General features: G+C 42.4%; 1 long non-coding RNA gene across 1 annotated transcript; it reads left to right on the top strand.

The window, feature by feature from the left end:
• Nucleotides 1-5411: 5411 nt before the first annotated feature.
• On the top strand, nt 5412-7953 carry LOC134070706 (uncharacterized). Its single transcript, XR_009936965.1, has 3 exons — nt 5412-5480; nt 7682-7762; nt 7882-7953. It is a non-coding gene; the product is annotated as an uncharacterized LOC134070706 (long non-coding RNA).
• The last annotated feature ends 1588 nt before the right edge of the window (nt 7954-9541 follow it).

The following is a 9541-nucleotide window of genomic DNA, read 5'->3' on the forward strand; positions in this document are numbered from 1 at the left end:
ACAATGGAAAAACACAGGTAAACACAAAGCTCGCCTAGTCTGTGTTGAATGTGTCGAGCTGTGTTGAAAGAGCGATCGGTTAAGAGCCAGATTGGCACGGCCAAGCAGCGAGGTTTCGCCGGACCTTTTTTTTTTGCGTGCTCGCTCGCTTCACATGCAAATGGTAGCGCGGCCGATTCTTTTGATTCGCCACTGGCCACTACGCCCGCAGAGGCGCCCCACGCTCGCGTACACACAAGTGCAGCTCAGAGCTAATTACCCCAAATTGCTTTCTCGCTTTGTTAAGCACCTGTGGCAAGATCAAAGCCAACAATGTGTGTGTGTGTCATCCATATTTCAATGGAGGTGCTTCATTTTATAGCAACCACTCAATGAGGTTGAGCCATTTCAGGGGAAAGGAGCGAAGGACAAAATTGATAAATAAAAGCTTTGAAAGGCCCTATTGTAATAGAAATAGTCCTTATACGTGACATTCTTGTCGCAATCCATCAAACTAATAAAATAGACAACCTATATTAAACAACTTTTAAAAATGTCGGAGGCTTATAGCCCACATAGAAAATAATGTTTCAGTGCGCACAAAGAGTATGTCTATCTATTTGTAAAAGATATAAATAATAATAAAAAAAGCTTTCATCCCATTATTCTCCATCATCTCAGGCCTCGTAAAGACCCCTTATAAAGGCAACAAATCAGGGCAAGGTCAGATCATTATAACACCAAACTTTTACTCTGTGCACTCTTAAAGCGAATGTGTTGAAAACAACACAACTTGCATTTCTCTGTGTTCAGTTAGGGACACCATTTGTGTTGTTTCCTTCTTTTATTTGTCACACAATATGTGTTGAAAATAACACATCTTGAGTTGAAAACAACATGATGTGCATTGTCTGTGTCCAGATAGGAACAACACATTTGTTTTAAGAGTGTCAGTTCACAGCGAGGGAGTTTTCAACTCTATTGGTTGTGAGAGGTCTATAAATTCAGGTTAAAAAAGTGAACACCTGCAAGTGCTCAAACAAATGCAGGTTTACAGGATGGATACACATACGCCCACCTACAAAAATATACTCACATGCGGACACACACGCACACACGCACACACACACACACACACAAAACAGAAGAGATGGATACACACAAACACACACACACACACGCACACACAAACAAACACTCAAAACAGAAGAGCTGGATAGCCTACACACACACACACACTCAAAACAGAAGAGAGGGATAAATATATTTCACACAGGACTGATAGCTTCTCTTAAAATATGAGGCAATACAATTCTGGCACAGAAAACCAACCACCTGCACTCTGTAAAAAAAACAGAGCATCTCCATCAAAATCTGTATTGCATGAATCACATCTGCCTGACTAGTTTTTCGTCCATCTGACCATATCCAGTCTTCAAACAGATTCAACAAATAAAAGTGAAATGTGACTTACACTAATCCCTAATCTAACCACTGCATTGACTCTGATGAACTTAATCAAAGTCATCATGTTGACCGCCTGAGGGAAACCTAGACACCAGTAACAATATCATGTCCCTGAGGGCTATGGGGCAAAAAGCTGAGTTTATACCACCCTCAGGCCGTCTTATGTCACTTGGCACCATCCTATTAGCCTGGGAATACCCATACGAACCTGGGAATACACATACGAACCTTGGGAAAATTTGGGATGTGCTCTGCAGGTTTGCTCTCCGTTTGAATTTGATACATGGACTGCATACAAAAAAACCCTATACTGTTGATTACTGTTAAAGTCTGCATTCGTCACATTCAGTTCACGTCTGTATTGAACCTAACGTCCTGCACCTAAGTGGTTCAAGTACGAATATGTGCACGCTTACATCCCTAATGTCAACCATAGCCACAACCTGTTAATGTTGATGGAAATTTACTGTGGGTCAAAAACAAAAGCGTAGAAAACCTTTTGTGAGTAATGTTGCCGACCAAAAGTCGGAAGCCTTTTTTTCCCCCTACGTGGGTTTAATGACGGAGTGTGTAGTCGTACGTGTACGTGTGCGGTGGGCTCGCAGTGGGGTGGCATAAGGCAATGTTTACCACCTGCTCCTTCAAAGACTCCGGGGCGCCGGGCGCTGGTCTTTCAACTCGACTCCAATCAAAGGAGCGCATCAGAAAGTCACCAGTGTAGTAGTGTGGTGCGCCGCGGCCGTCTGTGGTGTCTGCCTGATTCCCCTCCACAAACAGCGCCGTGTTATTCCCACCTGCGGCAGATTAGAGGAGAGGAGAGGAGAGGAGAGGAGAGGAGAGGAGAGGAGAGGAGAAGAGAGCAGAGGAGAGGAGAGGAGAGGAGAGGAGAGGAGAGGAGAGGGGCAGAGCACACAGGAAATGAGGGGAGCCAGGTCATCGGCAAATATTTGAGGATGGTTAACGTATGGCAAACAATAAAAGAATGCTCCCATAAACATAAACACACATAAACACACACACACACACACACACACACACATATAGAAACACACAAGCAGACACACACAGACACACACACAACCACACACACACACGCCAGATCAAGGCTTTATAGTTTGACGTTTCAGGAGTACCCCAAAGAATACAATGTGTCTTACACGTCCCGTAAATGTGACATATTCAGTGATGCCATGGGGACGTCAGAAGATGTAATTGCTGTCTTTTGATAGATAATGTGACCGCTCCCAAATCCCGCCAATGGAGGGGGTCCCTGGGTAATATTGGCGAGGGGGGGATACGGGAGGGGGGCGCCAACAATTGTATGGGTATAAATACTAGCTGTATTCAGGCGATAGACCACTACCATTCTTGCTTTGCCAGGCAAGGAAAGAAGCAAGAAGGAGAAGACAGGAGAATCCACAAGTGTGATACAACCATCCATTTCACAGAGGCATATTGCAGCAGGCCAGGATTTCAGCTACGGCAAAAAAAAAGGAGCAAGAACTGCATTATATATAAGAGTCTTCAGTATTTTGTTTTCTTTTCATTTTATTTTTCAATTTAATTATTTGTGTAGCCCATATGGAAACCTGGAAACTCCTTGCTACATTCATGCTCTTGATTGCTCTTGTATATAGCGCTCAGGGAATCTCTCTCACTATAGATAGGAAGAACTGGATATCCAAAGACTGGCAGGTAAGTGTATCAGATGCCGCTAGAAGAGCTCCATACACAGACAGAGGCATTTATCTTCTGCTCCTGTGATAAGACTTACTTGTGTTCGCAGGACATTACAAGCATCCAAAATGCAACTGATCAATACAAACTGCCAGAAGCAACTGAATTGATTTGTATATTTTTTACAGATGTAAAAAAAAAAATCATATTATTTGTACCTAGTTTGTTGCACTGCTTCCTTGTGATTTAAAATATAGGAATTTCGGTTTTCGTCCATTTTAAATACTGGGTACCAATTTAGCACTAAGAGAGTACACAATTTGCCAAAAAAAAAAGGGTCAGGCTCCTACCCATGGCAATAGTATTGCATCGTGCAAAACCATGTGTTCTGGTTGTGTGTCGGTAGTGTCAGAAACTCCACACTTTGTATTGTAAGTCAGTGTTCTACAGTAAGTATCTTACCTTTACTGTTTATGTCATCTTATTCAAATGTAAAAATTGTTAAAGGACTAATATTATCTACCGATGCTGCTTGACAATAATTGTATAAATGTAACCATTTTAAGTATCTGACATACATTTATAGTCAGTGTCAATATGTGTTTGTACTGTATGGTAGTTAACATATCCATCTGTATTTGTATAAATAGTTTACTGGACAAAGACATTTAACAAGGTGCCCTTTAAACGTGAGCCCTTTAACTCAGTGTTTACTATTCTTGTGTGCGTGCGTGTATATGTGTGTGTGCATATGTGTGTGTGTACTTGTGTGTGTGTGCATGTGCCTGCGTGCAAATGTATGTGTGCATGTGTGTGTGTGTACTTGTGTGCACATGCATGCGTGCATATGTATGTGCGTGTGTGTGTGTGTGTGTGTGTGTGTGTGTGTGTGTGTGTGTGTGTGTGTGTGTGTGTCAGGAGGAGCCGGTGCTGGAGCAGCTGGCGGATCAGGAAGAGAGCCTTGTGAAGAGGTCCAAAGCGCGCCAGTTCTACGGTCTGATGGGGAGACGCTCAGGTAACAACACACTCATGCCCCAAATGCCCACGGGCACACTGGCATTCATGCTCCGTAATATTAGGAATGGTATAACTTAACACACAGGTGAATTCACCTGAGGAAGGTCTACGTGACCGAAACGTTACGAATAAATGTTTGGCATGCGTAATGGACAGTGTGCAGGATTTTCTCTGTAAAGTAAAATTACTATTACTAATCTATAAATTACTGGTAACCTTTACCTTATCGAAAGCACCTGTCCCCACATAGAAATGTCCAAAAGCGCTATTCAACTAAGTATAACTTAATATACAATACCACACTATCCCAGTGGCCTTGACATGTGACTGTCCTGAGGCATGCTAAATGTTAACATAAAGAGTGGCATTGCTATTCATATTAACACTATTCATGTTATAGCATGAATATTGCTGTTTATTTCAGTTCATTCAGTTATTTTGTTTATTATGTACAGTATCTATCCTTTTATCCTTACACACTCTACTCCTTCTGAAACCTGCCAGGATCAAATTCAAGTCTAAAAGTCCATGTTAAATATTGGATGGACAAATCCGTTCATCCATTTTCAGTTGGTTACCCACACTGAAATATTGGCCTACAAACATGTTAGAGCTCAGTGTTTGTTTTGAGCTGCAGTAGCCTATAACAACTGTGTCACTGGTACCTCATTTGCATATTACCCTGACTGGGTCAACTATGTTGGGTTGGCACGCTTCCAAGTTTCATTCTCCTCTTTTCCATTCCTCATTGTGATATAGGGTGACACTAGCCCAAAGGCCCAAAGGCCTTGTCAGTATTTCAAAGTGAAGCAAAGTGCTCCATATCATAAGTGCGTATGTCAATCAGAATGCTAGCGTGCGTGTTCTCTCTCTGATTTTAGCGACCGCGAGTCAACAGGCTGGCCCGGTGCAGAGACGACGTGAGTGAGTGAGAGGGACTTTGTGTGCTAATCGCTCGTGCTTCAGCAAGCTTTACACACCCATCGATCAGACATTAAAAACAAGACGCTATACCAAGCTATGCTTTTCTCCACAGACGCATACACAAGAGCAAAACAAAACGACAAAAACTAAGACACTTAAAAAAAACTGAGTCCATATCAATGCTCAAATTCAATTATACCAATATATCAATGCACTTCTTCTCAGTAATGTAAAGATCTTTATAATCGAAAGAAAAAGTCTTCCTCAACATGATGTCGCCGAAACTCTTCTGTTTACCCGAGCTGTGAGCTGATCTCAGCCCGACGTTTCTGTCTCTTGCCCCGCAGGGCATAAAGGAGCCGTGTTCATTGGGCTGATGGGCAGGAGGGACGCGGTCAGCGAAGGCCAGCGCGCAGGTAAAACAGGGCACGTGCCCCGGGGGGGGGGGGGGTGGTGATCCAAGTACAGTACGTGGTTTAGTGACCAACCTGGGCAAGTCGGCCCCAGTCGTGGCGCAACTGGCTGGGGCACCTGCACCGTACGCCGGCGACCCGGGTTCGATTCCCGCCCCGTGGTCCTTTCCGGATCCCCATCCCAGCTCTCTCTCCCACTCGCTTCCTGTCATTCTCTCTACTGTCCTGTCCAATTAAAGGCATAAAAAGCCCAAAATATAACCTTAAAAAAATGTAAAAAAAAAAGAGCTGTATGGCTTCCTTCGAAACAAACCAATGCCACAGGGCCCTTGTGGGCTTACCGCTTATACTCTGAGTTAACTTAACCAGGTTTGCCACTAAACCACGTACTTGGAATACCCCCCTGGGCTCATCTAATGAGCTCCGTGCACTAGCTCACTTGAAGTCGGCAAGCCAGTTTCCTGTTCGTTGACATATATATATATATAGCCTACACAGTTCTAGAAAAAAATGAAGAGTCATGTTCCTGATGTCATCCTACGTTTGCTTTCGAGTGACATTCAAATGAGTTTGAATATGACTCATATGAATGTCACTCAGCAACATACATAACATCAGAAAAATGCTTTCCCCAAATGCATGCTGACAGACCTATGGTATTAGCTGTCTGATGTATGACACCTTCCCACTATTAATCAATGCCTAGAGTATGTGTTGTGTTTTGAAGGGGAAGAGGTTATTTATCTTCTCTACACATTCGCCATTGACTCAATGACTCTGAGGAAGACGCTGTGCGCATCAAAACGTTAGTCACTTTTAAAAAGTTATGGTTGTGCGTTCCGTCATCTGAAGTGACCCAGGGCCTGCGGCTGCTGATTCTATGGCCCTGCTCTGTGAGCACTGATGGGCCTATTTCAATTCATTGTCACATATATATTTAAATTTCACTTATCACTTATAGAGCGCCAAAACATTACACGTCTCATGGCGCTTTACAGACTGTTAAACTTTCAGAGAGAGCCCATGACTAACAGGGGCGAGGAAAAACTCCCTAGAATTGGAGATACATATAGGAAGAAACCTCAGACAGATCCACGACTCAAGGGCCCAACCCATCTGCCAGGGGTCAGTTACAGTACAGTAAGGTCATTTTTAGTATCAAAAAGTTCAAAAAGTCCAGTGTAAGGAATAGATTGTCCATAGGGATTAGCAATTTTCGGAAGGTAATGGGTCGCTGGGATGCGTGGGCCAGGAATCCGGGCAAGGGGACCACAGCAGGCGATGGTAGGGTGGGCCTTTTTCCGTCCTCTCTCTTTCTCTTAAGTTCTGGTTGTGTGTTCCGGTCCTCTCCTGGGTTCAGTCATCTGAAGTGACCCAGGGCGTTCGGCTGCTGATTCTGTGGTCCAGCTCTGTGGGCCCTGATGGCTCTATTTCCCTCCTCTCTCTTTCTCTACACTTGAAGCTGCACTCACACAGAGAATGCTTTAATCAAACGTCATCCCCCGCGCTCAGCCCCACACCGCCAACACCAAACAAAGGACGGGGACGTCATCTACTCCCGCTCAAACGGACCGTGTGCGTCATGCGGCTCTGTTTTACATCACACGAGGCCCGTTTGTTTAGTTCTTCATTTGTTTATCCTGTACGCGGCCCTGGAGGTGTCTTTGCAACATTTTATTTTGTGTACTGTATATCGAGAGGACGTGTTGCTTATTTTACTATATATCGAGAGCTTATTTTACTATATCGTGTGCTTATTTGACTAAATCCTGCTCTCATTTCACTAGACTATGGGCTCATTTAGGCTACTGACTGGATGCTCTAGAATCTTCCCTGTGGTTTCTTGTATTTTTTATTTTTTAAGTTTTAATTTTAGTTATTCTGACTAACTTTTTTTTTTATTTTAGTTCAATGAACCATTGTGAATCATTCCCAGGGCTGATAGACAGGAAATAATCTGTGCCTGAAAATCATCAAATACATTCAAAGACGATACAGAGAGTAGCCTATCTAGTAGGCCTAGTAGTAGTGCATGGTCGAGCTCATGCCTGAACTGAACTCTCAGGCCTGCATTCCGTAATAATGGCATCTCAGCCACATGACAGAATTACATTTATTTTTCACACTGATTCTTCGGTTGCCTCCAATAATGGGGTTTATTATAGTAATGACACACTGTTCCTTTCCACTGGCTGTACTTACAGGAGCTTTGAGGGGGAGGGTACCTCCAGAAGAGGATGCCAGCTCCGCTGCAGACAGGATGGCAGAATCAAATCAGCACTTAGGTGTGTGAAACTGAAAGAGACATGCAGCATTAGTACACGTCATCACCATTGTGATGTTAAATAAAGTGATACAAGCTTATTCCCATGTTCATTTGCCTGTCTCTCTTGTTTACCTGTAGATCTAGAAGAGGACTGGGACAAACCGCAGTATTACTGATAACCCTGATAGCTGTTGGAACACGGTGGTTAAGAGCGATTACATCCTGACTCAGCCCCCATCAATCCATACATTTACGACGAATAAAGTCTGCTATATCAAAATTGTTCATTTTGCATTTGTGGTTTGTTTGGCTGTGAATCCTTAAAGCAATTTTCTTATAAATAAAATCTCTGACATTGCCAATGTATCCCTTGATATTGCATAATGTAATGTTGATTGGATAGGATCATTATGACCCATTTAGTCAGTTTTCTGCGAACTGGGTACGGTCTTTGCGCTAAATGACGTTGAATATTGACACCAAAGGGAATAAATCAATTATTCCATGGTGTTACAAAAAAATGCATGGTACTTCATTAGAGGTTTGGAGAGATTTCCTAGAATAGAAAGCAACAGTGCTAATAGGTAAGAGAGTGATTAAAGGCACACTCTGTGATTCTCTCGTCATATTCAGAGAGATGTTTCTCATGGTCCTCTAATGCCCATTCTGTGCATCTGAATCCTTCTTTGGGTAAAGGTTGGAAACAGACTTGAAAATGAAGAAAACGTGTGCACTCTTGACGCTTGAGTGTGTTTTGTGGCGTTCTCTTTTATCTGCAAGCTCATATAATAAAGCCTTGGCTGTATAAATGGGGAAACCCCTTACAATAAATCACTGCACTATACTTCAAGTGTCAAAACGGCAGTTTTGGAGGATTTTTTTATTTATTTGCAGTACATTTGTAGGGAAGCGCAACATCTTAGATATGAAATAAAAAAGAATTGCACTACATACTACTGCACTTCACTGCAGAAATGCAATTTTAGGGGACATAAAATATTATTGTACTGCATTAAACAGTAGAAAAACTGCAGTTATTTTTTTTGGAGACAATCCGGTGTTAGGGGTAGGGCTAACCTCCATAACTGAAGAAGAGTCTCATTGTATCCTCCCTAGTCCTTTGTTATTCTAACGCTTTGTATTATTTTGACTTAAACTTTGATATATTAATATTTCTTATTTTAGATGTATTAATATTTAATAAAATGTTAACACTTTTGAAGCATCAGAGAGCAGTTTCCTACTTTCTCTATATTTCCTCTGTTGGACATTCTGTATCTAGGTCTTTTAATGTATAGCTTCAAACTTATGGCTTCATTTTGATGACACGGACCTGTCAAGAGAAGGGTGTCTCCGACATAAAATATGAACACCAGGACACCTGTGATGCATTCAAATTTGGCAAACATTGGTGAACGCTTAAGTGTCAAACTGTTAAGTACAGTTAAATTTGAACGAGTTGGTGTTAACATTCCATTGTAACGGTAATTGCATTGTTGGCGAGAGTTTGCAAACAAGTTACGGTTTGCCTTGAGTTTTTGGTGAATGTTTGCAAACATTCACTGCTATACAAAACCAGAGAAGTACGTAAAATGTTTGCCTCTGTTAAAGTATCTGAAGTGGTTTTGCTTGTGATGCTACAGGAAATATGACTCATCGTCCTTAAGAGGCTTCAAGAGCCTGGTCCTTGGTCCTCTGATGGCTCATGCATTAAGATGCTTCAAATGTCACTCGTCAAAAAATCTCAACAGGTTAAGCATGCATGTAATCGCTACATGAAAGGAGAACCAACCAGTAC

This window comes from Sardina pilchardus, chromosome 22 (assembly GCF_963854185.1).
Source record: "Sardina pilchardus chromosome 22, fSarPil1.1, whole genome shotgun sequence".
In the NCBI taxonomy this organism is placed as follows: domain Eukaryota; kingdom Metazoa; phylum Chordata; class Actinopteri; order Clupeiformes; family Clupeidae; genus Sardina; species Sardina pilchardus.